Here is a 17,344-nt window from a genome sequence, read left to right on the forward strand (position 1 = left end):
TTGCAGGGATGAGGAAAAAAGAGCATGCTTATACAATTGGTAGAAGCATAAATTGGAAAAGCTTTTATAGAGGCAACTTGGCACTATTTACAAAAATGCACATACCTGCAACCCAGCAGTCCCACTACCAGTAACTTATCCTACAGATACATCCCCCAAAGTCTGCCAAATTACCTGTAAGGACGATCAATATAGTTTTGCAATTTCTGCAGCTACAATGTCCATTAAAAGAGGGCTAATTAAATGAACTATGGTTCATCTATACAATAAAATGTTGTACAGCTATTCAAAGGAATAATAGCAATCTGTAGATGCTGATATAGAGCCATCTGCAAGATACACTGTCAAGTAAAAAAGGCAGGGTGTAACCAATGTGACCTCAATAAAATAATAAATAAAGGCATGGCATAGAGGCATGTGTATGGTATTATTCTTTTAATATAAACAAACAAACAGACATAAACATAAACATATCTATTATAGCACATGCATAAAATTTCTTGGAAGGAACTAAGAAACTGTTTAAGTAGTTCCTTTAATGAGAGGAATAGAGCATGAAAATTTAACTTTTCATTTTCACCTTTCAGTATTGTTATAATTTTCTAACCTTAAGAATGTACTTTTTCTTTTTTGTGCTTGCTTCGGCAGCACATATACTAAAATTGGAACGATACAGAGAAGATTAGCATGGCCCCTGAGCAAGGATGACACGCAAATTTGTGAAGCGTTCCATATTTTTGAATACTACTCAGCCATAAGAAACGATGAAATCCAGCCATTTGCGACAACATGGATGGACATTGAGGGTATTATGCAAAGTGAAATAAGTCAGAGGGAGAAGGTCAAATACTGTATGATCTCACTCATTAAGTAGTAGATAATAACAACAATAAACAAACACATAGAGACAGAGATTGGATTGGTGGTTACCAGAGGGGAAAGGGGTAGGGAGGAGGGTGAAAGGGATAATTTGGCACATGTGTGTGGTGATGGGTTGGAATTAGTATTTGGGTGGTGAACATGATGTAATCTATGCAGAAATAGAAGTATAATGATTTACACCTGAAATTTATACAATGTTATAAACCAATGTTACAAACCAATGTTACTGCAATAAACAAAAAATTTTTTTAAAAAAAGAATGTACTTTTGGTTTTAATTGTCAGCAGGGATTATCTAGTTTTTAAGATTTTAATTTCAGATTACTTCTTTATATTGCTGCTGCTTTTTTTTTTTCTTTTCGTGAGGAAGATCAGCCCTGAGCTAACATCTGTTGCCAATCCTCCCCTTTTCTGCCAAGGAAGATTGGCCCTGGACTAACATCCGTGCCCATCTTCCTCTACTTTATATGGGATGCCATCACAGCATGGCTTGACAAGTGGTGCATCGGTGCGTGCCCGGGATCCGAACCTGCAAACCTCCGCTGCCAAAGCGGAACTCACGCCCCTAACCACACCACCGGGCCAGCCCCTATATTTATTCATATTTTTTTTTAAATGTTATTTAAATATACAAAAGTCCTTTCATTCTTATACTATCTTAGCAGATCTTCACAACTGCCAAATAATGCAGTTAGGACTAAATGTGATGTTCCCATGGTACAGAGAGGAAACTGAGGTGCAGAGGGACCAGTAGCTTTCAAGATCCTCAAAGACAGGAGACATCCCTCTTATCATCCCAGAGGCAGACAAACCACTTCTCAAAGTTCCTTCCTCTTTCCCCTACCAAAGTCGTTGCTATGTTTATATTCATGCCTTTAGATATAAACATAATTTGAATACAGAAAGATTAAGCAATTGGATGCTTTTCAAATGTTGTGTCAGAATTATCACACCATTATATAAGAAGCAGAAATATTTAATTTTTCAGAAAGGACAAAACCTAAGACTGGCCCAGCTGTGGGGAAACTGGAACACTTGAACCACTGCCTGAGGCCCTGACCATGGTCATCTTTTTATATCTCAATCTGGAAGCAAGCAACAAGCCATAAAACTGCTTATACATTTGGACTTGGTAATTTCAATCTGAAGAATACAGCCTAGGATAAAAATAAATCGCTTGTGAAAACAAGAAAAAAACAATAGCTCTTTATGTACGATTTTGAGGAAACTAGATATAGTTGACATGTTTAAGTATAAGAGAGTATTTAAACAAAACCTAATGGGCTGGCCCCGTGGCTTAGTGGTTAAGTGCGTGCGCTCCGCTGCTGGCGGCCCGGGGTTCGGATCCCGGGCGCACACCAACGCACAGCTTCTCCAGCCATGCTGAGGCCACGTCCCACATACAGCAACTAGAAGGATGTGCAGCTATGACATACAACTATCTACTGGGGCTTTGGGGGAAAAAAATAAATAAAATAAAATAAATTTAAACAAAACCTAATGTAGTAGGACTATAGCCTAGTTCATTAGGGAAAGGAATGACTGACACTCAACAGATGCCTAATGAATTAAATAAACAATGCTACTAAGCTACTAAAATGATGAGGATGTGAACTAACCTTACTAAAGGAGAGTAGATATAAAATACTCTTATGCAGACTAACAAGACCTACATAAAAAACATTTATAATGATAATAATAGCTAACTCTACATATAGTAAGTCATGTAATACTTACAACAACCAGAGAGGTACGTGTTATTATGTATACTCATTATAAAGATGAGAAAACAGAGGAACAAAGAAAAGTTAAGGACACCCTAGGTCACGCATATAGTAAGGGGCTAAGGCAGGATTTGAATCTAGGACCTGTGGCTCCAGATTCTCAACCACTTACCACATGTTTGTTTATGAGCTACATCTGAGTTCTGGTTAACTCATCAAATGAGGAATAACGGCCCCTATCTTGGTTGCTATAAAAATTAGATGAGAAAAGATGTGCAAAGCCCCTATTTGTCTAGCACGAAGTAGGTACTCAAAAAATGGCAGCAGAATTTTCTGAATTCATAATACACTTACAGTTAATGTTGTACTGACAAGGACCTTGGGTTTTATTTTGGGAGAGGTGAAAGAGTACTGTAGCCAGAGTAACTGAAGGTCCTGCCCTCAGCAACCCCACTGTGCTCTGGGAGAACAGACTGAAGCTCAAAGTAATAAAGAATTAAAGTGATAGATGGGTATGGAACAAGACCTTTCAACGAATCAGCTCTGAGACAGGCTTAGGGGAAAATAAACTCTGGATACTCAAGGAAAGAATTCAATCACCAGAAGACTACAGAACAGGCTTTGGGGATGGCCAAATAGTGCTTACTACCAGGCTTACATTCAACCTCCATTAAAAGCTGACGGTGCCTTTTAAACTTAATGCAACTCCCTTTTAATTGAGGGTCACTTCAAGTGAAAGACCAGCTTAATCTTTATGCCTCCTTCATTCAATAAGTATTTATTGAGTGCCTGCTATGTGCCAGGTGCTGGGGATAGATACTAGGAGGAAAAGACACCCCAGGCCCTGTTCTCTACTGGGGAAGGCAGTCAATAAACAAAATAAACACATACACAAAGAAGATAACTTCTGGCAGGATAAGTACTGTGGGGAAAAACCCAGCAAAGTAATGTGAACCAGTCAGATGGAGGACCACTTTAGAAAAGGCTATTAGAAAGGACTCTGAGGAGCTCAGGTCTGAGCAAAGATATAAATGATAAGGAGACAACCCTGGGAAGATCTACAGGAAGAGAATTCTAGGCAGAGGGAAAGCCCTAGAGGCAAGGTGCCTCAGTTGGGAATGAGCTCTCCTCTCCCCCATTGCTCTGAGCCTAAGAGGTGGAGACTGTCCCCGCAGCCCAGCTGCTGTCCCAGAAAAGCATAAACAATATCAGCAGGTGCAGTGACACCTAGGTCTCACAGGAGGAAGCTTCCAAGGGGACTCTGCCAAAGTTCTGTCTTGGAGGAAGGCCAAGGAGTACTTAGGGATGAGAGCACAGACAGGTTTTAGACTTAGATTCTGGTCAATCCTGGCTCCACTCATTGTTGGCTGAGTGAAGATGAAAAAAATCACTGAGCCTCTCTCTGTTTGCCCATCTATAAAATGGGATTAAAAAGCCCTAGCTCCTGGGGTTGTTGTGAGGAATAAATGAGCTAATGAATGTCAAGTGCTTAGCACAGTAATCACTAAATATTCAGCATTGGTGATAAAATGGTTGTGTAATAGTAGTAGTACTAGCAAAAAGGCCATCAAATAGTATCCAATATACTAAAGAACATAAAGAGCACATATTTAGTCCTAGTGAAGTGACAAGTTGGTTCAAGTAGGGGCAAGGGCCCCTCCACCACCATCCTCAAGTTTCCTCAAGGACACAGAAGAAAGACTGGGTCTAAAGCAAAGACCATTTCCATTCCTTCAGGCCCTTTCCCAGGTCATACTAAAAGAGCTGAATTAGCCTCTTTTACTTGAGGGGGTAAGGAAGGAAGCAAGGTTAGGGGGAAGGAGGAATGAGGAAGGGAGGAAAGAAATAAGCCAAAAAAATTCCCTTACCCTCTTCTCAGATACTTGAAATGCTTTCTCCAAGAGCCAAGCTTTTTCTTCCATGATTAAAATTCAGACAGAAACAAACTTGAGTTTACTCATTCCAAATTACTGAGGATGAGTTGGTTAAATCAGTGGATCTTCCCAGAAGCAGTGGGAAGGGCCTAGTGCCCAGGCTTGGCTCCACAATATATTTGCTGAATGACCTTTGGCCCATTACTCAACCTCACTGAGCTAATCATCTTACCCTCACAAGTTCTTTCTCCTTTTCTCCCCATCACAGTTTAAGGCCCCAAGACTGGCCAATGTGCCAAGCTAGAAACACGGGCACCACCCTTGCCTCCCACTCTCAGTCCCCATTTTGTAACACCTAACTTCTAGGTCTTTCTCATTGCCGAGTGGTTGCCCAGTTCAAGCCCCTATCAGTTCTAATCCGATTACTGCAACAGCTCTTTGAACATTAGAACTGAGAGCTCAAAACCTCCAGCCACACCATTCCCAGATACAAATCAACCTTGTCTTATAAACTGACATCTTCTGAGTGCCTATTTTATGACACACACTATTCTAAGTGCTTTATATATACATCATCTCATTTAGTGTCTATCTCATAGGTTTGTAATGAGGATTATTATTATTCCCATTTTATAGATGAGAAAACTATGGTTCAGAAAGTAAGCTGCCCAAACGACAAAGCTAGCAAGTACTGGGACAAGGAAATGAACCCAGGTAGTCTGACTCTAGTCAACCACTACACTGTTGCTAATCTTCCTCACTGCTACTACAATAATATTTCTAAAATACAAATATGATCATAAGACTCCACTGTTTAAAACAGTTCAGACTATATGTCAATTATATCTCAAGTAAAAAAAAAAAAAAGAACAAACAGGTAGTTCCCCTAAAGAACAGAGTTCAAGCTACTTAGTGCAGCACCAAGGCCTTCAGTGGGTTAACCATTATGACCAAACCAAACTGGAAATCTCTAAAGATGGAAGCTTAAAAGCAAGGAAGCAGGGGCTGGCCCCGTGGCTTAGCGGTTAAGCGCGCGCGCTCCGCTGCTGGCGGCCCGGGTTCGGATCCCGGGCGCGCACCAACGCACCGCGTCTCTGGCCATGCTGAGGCGGCGTCCCACATACAGCAACTAGAAGGATGTGCAGCTGTGACATACAACTATCTACTGGGGCTTTGGGGGAAAAATAAATAAATAAAATTATAAAAAAGAAAAAAAAAAAGCAAGGAAGCAGCTGGGGGTCGGCCCAGTGGCGCAAGCGGTTAAGCGCGCACGCTCTGCTGTGGCGGCCCAGGGTTCGCCAGTTCGGATCCCGGGCGCACACCGACACACCACTCGGCAAGCCATGCTGTGGCAGCGTCCCATATAAAGTGGAGGAAGATGGGCACGGATGTTAGCCCAGGGCCAGTCTTCCTCAGCAAAAAAAGGAGGATTGGCAGATGTTAGCACAGATCTCCTCATAAAAAAAAAAAAAGCAAGGAAACAGACAAGCTTAGCAGAGGGGCAGTGGCACACAGCGGTTATGAGCCCAGAACTCCGGAGTGAGACTGCCTGGGTTTGGATGCCAGCTCCACCACTTTCCAGAAAACCTTACCCAAGTTATTTCCTCTCTGAGCCTCAGGCTCCTCTTCTGTAAAATGGGGATAGTACCAGTATCTACTTCAAACCTTCATATAGGTGTTGTGAAGATAAAAAAAAAAATTACCTAGCAGAGAGCCTGGCACACAATAAGCTCTCATGGTTATTACTGCTCTTGCAGCCAACACACCCAGACTCCTTGCAATTCTAACCTCCAGACCTCTGCTCAAACAAGCTGCTTCCTCTGTCTGGTCCTTCAGGACTGGGCTCAGCCATCAGGACCTCCCCGAAAGGCTTGCTGGGCCAGCAGCCCACTCCAATATTCTCCCACGGCAGCCTGGCCTGCCCTCTGGACCACAGCACTCAGCACTCTACAATGAAATTGCCTATTTCTGAGCCCATCTCTCCAAAGGCATTGAACTCCTCATAGGCACCTCATCATCTAATAAGCAGCGCCCTTACATGACTGTCAGATGCTTGTTAAATGAGATAACCTCAGCTTCTTCACTGGCAAAATGGGAATAAAAACAGGAAAGAGACCAATATCACCCCCCACAAGGGATGTAAGGATTCAAGGAGACAATCATGTGGAGGCTCTTTGAAAAGTGCTATCCACAGGTAAATGTAGGAACTGTTATACTCCTTAGTGGCAGAGGAAGGACGGCAAACCACAGGGAATGAGGCACCTGAAGACAGACCCCAATTTCAGCCCTGGAGTCTAAGAAAAGCTGTATTCGTTTTTCAGTCAAGGAGAGGCTCCAGTCTATAAATGTTGGTAGCTCTGGAGTGGGTTTGTGTGGGATCCTTTTAGGGGAAGGGAATCTTTTAAATATACCTGACTAAGCTGTTCTTACAGGATTCCTTAATTGAGGTATCACTATATCATAAAGGAAAACAATTTGGAGGTAGACTCATTACTCCATGGGGCCTCCAAAGACACTGGAGCTTTAAAGATATATAAATCTTTTAACAGACAATTAATCAATTACCTTAGTCTTTAAATATTAACCTTTCTTCCTGGCCTTTATTATTAATACCACAAACGGCTAACATTTACTGAGTCTTCACCATAGGCTAAACCTTTGACAAATATCTCATTGCCAGCAATGCAGACAAGTTGGCAGTATTATCCCATTTTACAGAGGAGGAAAAGGAGGCTTAGAGCAAATAACTTGCCATGGTCACCCAGCTAGGAAGAGCTGGGATTTGAGAAGCAAGACCTCCTCTAAAACCCACTACCATACTTACACTGCTTTTAAAAATAAGGCCTTTGGAGGGCCGGCCCTGTGACACAGTGGTTAAGTTTGCACACTCCGCTTCAGTGGCCCAGAGTTCATGGGTTCGGATCCCAGGTGCAGACCTACGCACCACTCATCAAGCCATGCTGTGGCGGCATCCCATATACAAAATAGAGGAAGACTGGCACAGATGTTAGCTCAGGGACAATCTTTCTCAAGCAAAAAGAGGAAGATTGGCAACAGATGTTAGCTCAGGGCCACTCTTTCTCAAGCAAAAAGAGGAAGATTGGCAACAGATGTTATCTCAGGGCCACTCTTCCTCACCAATAAATAAGTAAGTAAGTAAGTAAGTAAGGGCTTTGGGATATCCGAACACTAATACTACTAAGGGATTACTGTTAAATTGTTATCTGTGAAAATGAGAAAAGAAATTTAAGTGTCTTTTTCTCACAGATACTACTGATGCAGTTACAGATGAAATACAAACTAACAAATAAGGTTCATGAGGGGATTTTACAAACATTTTGTTAGAGGAATAAAACAAAGTAATAGCAACATCTACTCAATTCATCACAGTTCACCAAGTTTCGATAACCTTATAAATTAGGTTTTCTTATTCCCATTTTACAGATTAGGAAATGGAGGGAAAGCTAACATTTACTGATGCTTTCAATGATCAGTGTGAGGCAGTTATGACAATACTTGAGTGAGGAAACAGGTCCAGATAGGTTAAGTACCTTGCCATGCTGGAAATCTGCCTCCAGTGTCCGTGCCACAGTTAGAGGCCCAAGAGGTTTAAGCCACATGCCCAAGTTACATACAGTCCCAAGAGAGTGGCAGATGCTGGAACTCAAATTTGGCCATTCTGCCTCCAAAATCCTCATCCTTACCACCACTTACCATGCAGCCTGGACATGAAAGGTGGCCTCTTTAACTATCTTGCCTTTCTGAATTGCAGATACATAATTCTCATACAGGTGATTACCTGACTGATTTCCTACTCACCAAAGCACACTGGACAGCATTCACCACTCCAGGGGACCAAGGGCCAGTCAAGCAGCCCAAACCAGTCATGTCCAGGAGCCTCAAGAAAGGGAGCAAGGCAGCCTGAGCGAGAAGAGCTGGGCTTCTACAATTAAGAGATGTTTGCATGGTCAGGAACTGAATCTGGGGTGAGGTGGCAAGGCCACCTCCAGGGGGAAAAGTAAGGCAGCTGTAGAGAGGAGGATGTGAGAGCCCTGCAGGCAAAGAAACCTGGACTTCATTAGCCAAATGATCTTGGACAAGTTACTTAATCTCAATTTCCTCATCCATTAGATGAGGATAACAGATAAACTGTAAAGATTCAATAAGATCCAATACAGTGCTCAAAAAAATGCTAGCTATAGTTATTTTTACTGTAAAATGCCCACATTTCCAGACCAGGTTTCCACAACCTAGAAATTCCAACACCTGTGCACCTGCAGAAGCAAGGAAGGCATGTCAATCCACCTAGCCATGGATCTTTTCCATGTGAGAAAGAAAACTCTTGAAAATCAGGTCTCTACTAGGACAAAGAGAGCCCAAATAAGCATCTAAGATGTCTGGGAAACAGCCTTCAAAAATCTTAGGATTGTGTTCTTGACATGGGATAAGGTCTCATTGAATAAAATCATGTTTTTTTTTTTTAATTTTTATTTATTTATTTTTCCCCCAAAACCCCAGTACATAGTTGTATGTCATAGCTGCACATCCTTCTAGTTGCTGTATGTGGGACGCAGCCTCAGCATGGCGGGAGAAGCAGTGCATAGGTGCGCGCCCGGGATCCGAACCCGGGCCACCAGCAGCGGAGCGTACGCACTTAACCGCTAAGCCACGGGGCCAGCCCAAAATCATGGTTTTAAATCCTTCCCCTGGCCCCTCCTCTCCTTCCTTCCCCAAAGTCCACTGATTCAGGCACCACCTCCCTTTCATACAACGGCTCTATGTATGCTTGGTGACGCATACCAGGCTTCTAAAATTTTACAGGATTTCTGCAATCTCATTACTTCCATTATTTGGCCAAAGAAAGCAAAGGACAGCTGGATACCTAGCCCAAGATCTAGCAAAGTTGTCACAGCATCATTACAAATCGAGGTTTCAATTTTCAACAGGTTACCCCAAGATCAGTCAGTCAACAACCTGTAAGGGGCAGTTGCTGAGAGAGACAAATAAGATAGAGACAGCATCCTCCCTTTCTCCAAGCTTACAATCTAACCAAGGAGGCTCTGAGTAAGCACATATTTTGGTTTAAAGAATGCTTATCAAGGGGGCCGGCCCTGTGGTGTAGCGGTTAACTGCGTGCGCTCCACTGCTGGCAGCCCAGGTTTGGATCCCGGGCGCACACTGAGGCACGGCTTGTCAGGCCATGCTGTGGCGGGCGTCCCACATAAAGTGGAGGAAGATCGGCACGGATGTTAGCCCAGGGCCCCTCTTCCTCAGCAAAGAGGATTGGCATGGATGTTAGCTCAGGCCTGATCTTCCTCATTAAAAAAAAAAAAATGCTTATCAAGAAAAATGAAAACTTCCCCCCATTATTTCCTAGAAAGATATAAAAGGGAGGTTAGGAGGTTATATACATCTTTGAGCCCTGATTTCCAGGCAACTTGGCAACTGTTTTTGAGAATAATCAGGTGTTCTCAAAGAAATGTTAGTTTTACTCATTGATGAAGTTACTTGAAATCTAGATTTATTATTGTCCTTAGCAATTTCTTGCCTGGGGTTTTGTGAATGAGCATGTTCCTAGGAGGAAGAGCACTTGGAAGTAATTTTAAAATGGTGTTTGACTTAGGATACCTTTTCAAATTTCAGATAGGGAGTTTAAGCACCTTTAAAATCCAGGAAGAAGTACCAGATAGCTGACTCCCCACAGATACAGGAGACCTTGGGAGAAGAGGGCTAAAAGCATCACATCTCACCTTCCCCAAACTCCAGCTCAAAGTAAACTACCTGCTTCACTTTTAAATTTCATTGTACCCACCCTGCTAATTCAAGGCAAAAAAGAAAGCTGTGGTTGGGGGGAGGGGAAAACATTTTTTAAATATACATCAGGGCCGGCCCCGTGGCTTAGCGGTTAAGTGCGCGAGTTCTGCTGCTGGCGGCCCGGGTTCGGATTCCGGGCGCGCACTGACGCACCACTTCTCCGGCCATGCTGAGGCCACATCCCACATACAGCAACTAGAAGGATGTGCAGCTATGACATACAACTATCTACTGGGGCTTTGGGGGGAAAAAAATAAATAAATAAAATCTTTAAATATACATCAGATAGGAGAACTTACAAATAAACATAGGTATATGTAAACTATAGACTCCTTCTTAGTGATTCAGGCAAGTAGCTGACACTGAATGGAGAATTCAAGGAAGATTTCTTTGAGATGTATAGCCAGTTTTGAATGAAATAAAGCATAGAACTGGCAGAGGACATGGAGGCAGAAGAATGCTGAAGTTGGGTGTGAGGACAAACTGGCTGCCTCGGCTAGAAAAGAAGCAGTAGCAGAAGTGACTCGGACAAGGGAATGATTGGCAGCCCGCCCAACATAGCACATGAAAGAAATCAGATCTGCTACAACAAACTCCCACAGACACTGGGTTTCTAAGCAAGGTACTGACAAAGACTCAGAGCAGGGGAGACCTTGGAGATAATCAGCCCCTCATTTTACAAATGGGGAGAATGAGGCCCAGTAACATTAAGTGACTTGCCTGAGGTCTCACAGTGAGTGGAAGGGCTGGGACTAGAGCCAAATCCAGATTAAATCCGTTACTGAAGAGGTTCTGACATTCATGTGAGGGATGGGATGGGGCTGCGGCGGCGGGGGGGGGGGGGGGGGAGGGGGGCCACAACTGGAACGAAATAGTCTAATCATTCAGTTTTGTCCTGATTAGGGCCCAGAATAGGATCATGCTGGAAAAAGGCCATAACAGGTGACAGCCAGGGAAATAGGTACAGATGACCTAAGACATTTAGAAAGGAAAAACCCACTAAGACTCAGAAATAGATCAGAGATGTAGGTACAAAAAGAGAGAGAGCATCATAAGCCATGATCCCCATCAAAGAATGTCATCTTCCCACCAGCACTAGCCTTTGGGAAGCTCCCATACAGAAATAAGCCTGCAGTTTCCATTCAAGGTCCAGGCATCTCCCTTTCCCAGGTCCATTTCTAGAACCTAAAAAACCAAGAAGGACTCCTTGGAAATTCCAATACCTGTGACGCTGCTGACTTTGGGTATCTCAGACTCCATACCTATAGTAGAATGACAGGTGAGGAACCAGAGAGGCAGATTGACTGATTACTATATGGGCTATGCACTATTTACTAGAGGGATTCTACATCAATAATTATGTTCACCTTTAACCAAGAAATATTTAAGCATTTAAATTTGACAAAATACACAGAAATCAAACTCTTGGAGAAGTTTTAGCCATGGTTTTAAAAGCTAAATGCTAGAGTAACTGTAATTGAGTATAAATAATAGTCCTCAAAAGTGGACCATGACCTTATACAAACTCTAAGAGATGTGCACCTGGATAAAGAGAAATGACACCCCAGCATAAGGCTAACCACCACCTTCCTATTTTCACAGAGAAATCTTTGGCTTTGTGTATAGAACCTCCCTACTCAAAGTGTAGTTCAATAACATTAGCATCACCTGGGAATTAGAAATGCAAATACTCAGGCCTCCCCTAAACCTACTGGATCAGAATCAGCATTTTAGCAAGACCACCCCCAGCGACTTAGATATACATTCAAGCTTGAGATGCACTGGTGTAGAACACTTTAAGTGTGCATCGTATATAACAGTACAAGATAAAATACCAAACAGGCAAATAAAGAGACAAAGTACCTCTTCACCTTCTGTATACCATATTTTATTAGGTACTGCTCATACAGACCTCCAATGTTTTTTAATGAATTTGGTACTTACTAATGACCATATGATCTACATGTGGGATCTATTTCACTTCCTGAAAAACACAACTTAGCTCTAGGGCTTTCATGTACATGAAATATAAAATAGCTTAGTTGTTTGAAAATACTACAATAATGGTTAATTTTATTCAAGTTCCAACACTGAGTTCAGAGCACTTCTCCACAAGCCCCATTAATTCCCACAGGTTCCTTCGAGTATCATTAAATCCCCTGTATCTCTAAGAAGCAGGTGCTTGGCAAACATCCAATCTCCAAATGAGATTCAGAAGGACATGGTCCTGAAAATGCAGTATTTTCCTGACTTGTCCTGCCCGTGTAGCTTCTCAAGGCTACTCTCTTCCCCAATGAGGCCTCATACAGCTGCACACTCAAGTACTTCCCAAAAGGGAGAAAGTTCAGAGTTGTCATTATCCCATAAGCACTTGGGATTCTAGCTGTGGAGAAATTAATCTGGTTAGGGGTTCAGGCTGAGAAGCCCTGAGTAAGATCTGGAAAGGGGAGGGGAATACAAAAGAAAGAACCTACTGAGAGGCTATTAAGAGACAAGAGGTCTGAGGTGGTTGTAGATTTTAAGATGGGGCTTGGGGGTTGGGGGCCGGCCCCATGGCTTAGAGATTAATTGCGCGCGCTCCACTGCTGGCGGCCCGGGGTTCAGACCCCGGGCGCGCACCGACGCACTGCTTCTCCGGCCATGCTGAGGCCGAGTCCCACATACAGCAACTAGAAGGATGTGCAACTATGACATACAACAATCTACTGGAGTTTTGGGGGGGAAAATAAATAAATAACGTTTAAAAAAAAAATAAGATGGGGGTTGGGAGCAAGGTTTGGCCCATATGTGAGAGGATGACGGGGAGAGAAAAGTATTTATCCCCCACTTGCACCCCAGGGACAAGGACAAAAAGAGTGACCAAGAGATTTCTCCAAATGACCTCTTTTCTTGATAAAAGGAAGGAAGAAAGCCAATGCAGGGAGGAAGCTTATGAGCTGGAAGCAAGATTAGAAGAATCTCTTGACGTTTTTTTCCCAATACAGGGAAAAAAAGCAAAGGAGAAAACAGTATCCATCTAACAAGAATCTTGTAGGAAGCAAACCACCAGGAGGATTAATAGTCCTATGAATAACCAAAGAAATGCGAGTGGATTCCTTCCCAGTTTAAATCCAGCTCTGGGGGAGTCAGGCAGTCCTAGACTTGAGGCCACCTCCAGCTCTGGGGGAAGAAAGGGGAAAATCTCCACAGCCACTCAGTAAGCAGAGCAGTGTCCAAAGGGAGTGAGAAACCCGAAAAACGCCTGGGAATAGGGCAAGCCAAGAGAGAAGAGTTCCTGTTAGCAGAAAGCAGAAAGATAAAAGATAAAGTAAACATATGAAAGACAACATGCAGGCCTCCTTTTGTGGGGGCAGGGGGGATCCTCCCCTTGGGGGAGGAGAATTCAGGAGGTGTGACTATAGGAAGTTTGTTCAAAAAAAAAAAGGCCACAGAAGCAGAGAAAGTGCTGTGCTAAAGAAAGATACATATTCACCAGAGGAAGGAAGAGGAAATGGGTGCACTGACCAGACAGGGAGAGCACCTAAAGGAAAATGGGGTTCCAAAGAGGGAAGGAGGGCCGGTCCGGTGGCTTAGCGGTTAAGTGCACACGCTCCGCCACTGGCGGCCCAGGTTCGCATCCCAGGTGCGCACTGACGCACCGCTTCTCTGGCCATGCTGAGGCCGCGTCCCACATACAGCAACTAGAAGGATGTGCAACTATGACATACAACTATCTACTGGGGCTTTGGGGAAAAAAAGGAGGAGGATTGGCAACAGATGTTAGCTCAGGTCTTCCTCAGCAAAAAGAGGAGGATTAGCATGGATGTTAGCTCAGGGCTGATCTCACAAAAAAAAAAAAAAGAGGGAAGTAAACTGAAGAGAGAAAATGTCTTAGATGGGAGAAAGGCTAAAAAGGGTAGGAGCTATGCTTAAGAACCACAGACCGCCACTTGGGAATGAAAGGACTCAGAAAAAAGGTGTGCCCTCCCCGATTTAAGAAGCATCAGGGGGCCAGCCCCGTGGCTTAGTGGTTAAGCGCGAGAGCTCCACTACTGAAAGCCCGGGTTCAGATCCCGGGCGCACACGACGCACCACTTCTCTGGCCATGCTGAGGCCGCATCCCACATACGGCAACTAGAAGCATGTGCAACTATGACGTACAACTATCTACTAGGGCTTTGGGGGAAAAAAAAAAGAGGAGGAGGACTGGCAATAGATGTTAGCTCAGAGCAGGTCTTCCTCAGCAAAAAAAAAAAAAAAAAAAAGAGAGGAAGATTAGCATGGATGTTAGCTCAGGGCTGATCTTCCTCATTAAAAAAAAAAAGAAACAAGAAGCATCAGGAAGGTGGCTGCACCCCAAGAATTGTGTAACCAAAAGGCGTGTGTTTCGTACATCCTAGGGACATAGGACACAAATACACTCTCAGATATAAAAATGAGTCTCCCCCAGAAAATAAGATAGTTTGATTTGCAAAACTCATGAAAAACGGTGCAACCCAAAGAATAGAGTGACTGGAAAAGGCAGGGAATTCCCTTATTTGTGTAACTGCAAATATGTACCCCTAAACTTCAGGAATTGGATCTCATTTTCGGTAGACTCGAAATGAAGTGCATCCCCAGATTTGAACAGTTGGGGAAAGGAAGTAGCCCCTAAATTTAAGAAATTCTGGAAAGCATGTGGTCAGATTTGGGCCCTGGCAAAGGGGCTTCTTCCTTGGATTTGTGGGAATATAAGTATCCCAAAACTTTGGTCACTGGACCCCAGATTTGAGAAACTCGTTAACCAGGCAAACCCCAAATTTGAAAGGGAGTGCTTACTCAGATTGGAAGCTCGAACAAGGGAGTATCCTCTCAGTTTGGGGGGCTTGGGAAACGGGATACGTCCTCAGTTCCCGGGCCTTTGGAAACTGAGATAAAATCTCAAGGCTAGAGCTTAAAAAGGTGGTGCACCACTCACATTTTCAAAACTAGAGAAAGGGGACACTCCCATAGCCGGGGGCTTGCGAAACGGGTGTGCTCCCCAGAATAGGAAGGCTAAGACTAAATAAAAGAAAATGCACTCCCAAAGCACAAGGCACCACAGTGCGTGGTGGTGGAGCTCTTGGGGGCCACACAGCCCAGGCTCTGACCCTAGCGCTTACCCCCCACCCCCAACACGGCCCACTCCGCGCCCGGGGCCCGCACCCCGCGGCCCAGCCCCCTCGTGCGGCGCTGATTGGCCGCGGCCGCCGTCACTCTCGCAGACAGCCCTGGGGATTGGGCGCCGCTCGCATGCCCGCCACGCTCTCAACAGCGGTCCCCGGGCCTCCCTCCGGGCTGGGCGAGCGGGGCCAGGCGGGGAGCGGGGCTAGGCAGGGGACCGAAGCAGCGGTGGCGTCCGTCACCGTCCCCGCCCGCACGGCGCGCGCATGGCGCGGGCCCAGCCCGACGCGGCCCCAGCCAGCCGGCTTCGCCTCGCCGCGAGCTCACCTCACAGCCCCGCTCCGGCTGCGCCGCTCCAGGACCAACCGACAGAAGGACTCTGCGTGCTGCGCACCACGTGACCCCCGGGACGCGCCCAGCGTATTCCCCGCCCCCACACACACACGCACCATCGCCACCACCGAGTGACGCAGCGCCCCAGCTGCCCCTCCCTCGGCCCCGCCCGGACCGATCACCGTGGCGACGGCTCCGGCGGGTCACGCCCACTGCCCTGACGCGCGGGAACCAGGCCGGCGCCCTGATCCGGAGCACGAAGTCCCCACTCACCAGTAACCACTGTGATCACACGAAGCCCAGGACTGGACACTATCCATAACCTATTAATTTTGCCTCCTAAATGCATCTCGAAGCCTCCCACTTCTCTCCATCCCACGGCCAACACTCTAGTCTAGGCCACCATCACCTCTCTCCTAGATGATGGTGATCCCCTCCACTCCATTAGTCTTTCCCCTTCCAATCCATTCTTCACACACAAACAGTGGGAGCTTTTCAAAATGCAAATATAATCAGCTATCCCCTGCTCAAAGCCTGTTTCCCACTGTTCTTAGGGTTAAGATCTAAATCTTCACTGTAGTATATCTACCAGGCTCTTCAAAGTCTGGACCTAACCTGCCTCTCTCATGTTCTCACGCATCCAACTTCCCCACTTTCTCAGCCTCTTTCAAATCCTCAAACGAGCCAGGTTCCTTCCTTCGTCAGGATCTTGGTACTAATCCCTCCTCCACTTTGCCTCATTAACTCCTAGGAAAGGATACCAATTGCTGGTGTGGAAAGGAGCTGTATTTTGTCTCCGGAGACCAAGATCAGAGTTGCACCTACCCAAGAAGGGTATGAGATGTTTTCCCAATGGGACTTGGAAAGTGCCAAGGAGAAATGCTAAACATTTGTTATTTATGAGGGCAGTAACGACACTATTTTACATTGGAAAGACAGAGCAGCCAGATTGCACTTCTTAAAATGTGAATCTAAACATGTCGCTGCGCTGCTTAACACAACCAATCAATCTCTCTAACTGCATCCTCCACCCTTGCTCATCCTCTGACCACACTGACTTTCTGTCAGTTTCTGTGGCTCTTTCCAGCTGCTCAGCCATTGAATAGGCTGTTGCTTTTTGCAAAGCTGACTCTTCAACCTGCAGGTCTCAGTTTGTCATCTCCTCAGCGAGATCCTCTTTGACTACATTATCTAGAAGTGCTCCCCTCAATCATATGCCTCCCCCGTGGCAATTATTCTCTACCTTATCACTGTTCATTTTCAACAGAGCACTTAACACAGTTTGCAATTATTTGTTTGTTCTCTTGGTTGTATTTGTCTATTTCTCGAATTAGAGTTATGGACTATCTTGTATACACTGAATTGTCAGAACCTGACAAATAATAGATGCTCAGTGCATATCTGTGGAAAGGATGAAAGGACAGAGAGTGATATTGAAAAAAATTAGTAGATTCTTCTTTATGACCTGAATCATAGGAGAGGTGCTTTTCAAATTGGGGCTGGAGACTGAAGAGAGCATTTCCTCAGCTGAAGTAGTCAGGGCAGAGGGCAGTGCTTAGGAAGAGGTTCTGGGAAACCAGGGACAAAATCTTCAGCT

General features: G+C 44.7%; 1 protein-coding gene and 1 non-coding gene across 4 annotated transcripts in view; one reads left to right on the plus strand and one right to left on the minus strand.

Moving 5' to 3' along the window:
• The window catches only part of PHF20 (PHD finger protein 20), a 152,043-nt gene extending 136,235 nt beyond the window's left edge, over window positions 1-15,808 (minus strand). For all 3 annotated transcript variants that reach the window (XM_058562789.1, XM_058562788.1, XM_058562786.1), the window contains exon 1: window positions 15,742-15,808. The gene's annotated coding sequence lies outside the window, so the exon portion shown is untranslated. The remainder of the gene's footprint in view (window positions 1-15,741) is intronic.
• LOC131418823 (U6 spliceosomal RNA) lies at window positions 633-739 on the plus strand. The gene has a single exon (XR_009223061.1). It is a non-coding gene; the product is annotated as a U6 spliceosomal RNA (small nuclear RNA).
• Window positions 15,809-17,344: the final 1,536 nt, after the last annotated feature.

This window comes from Diceros bicornis, chromosome 19, assembly GCF_020826845.1.
Source record: "Diceros bicornis minor isolate mBicDic1 chromosome 19, mDicBic1.mat.cur, whole genome shotgun sequence".
Taxonomy (NCBI): domain Eukaryota; kingdom Metazoa; phylum Chordata; class Mammalia; order Perissodactyla; family Rhinocerotidae; genus Diceros; species Diceros bicornis.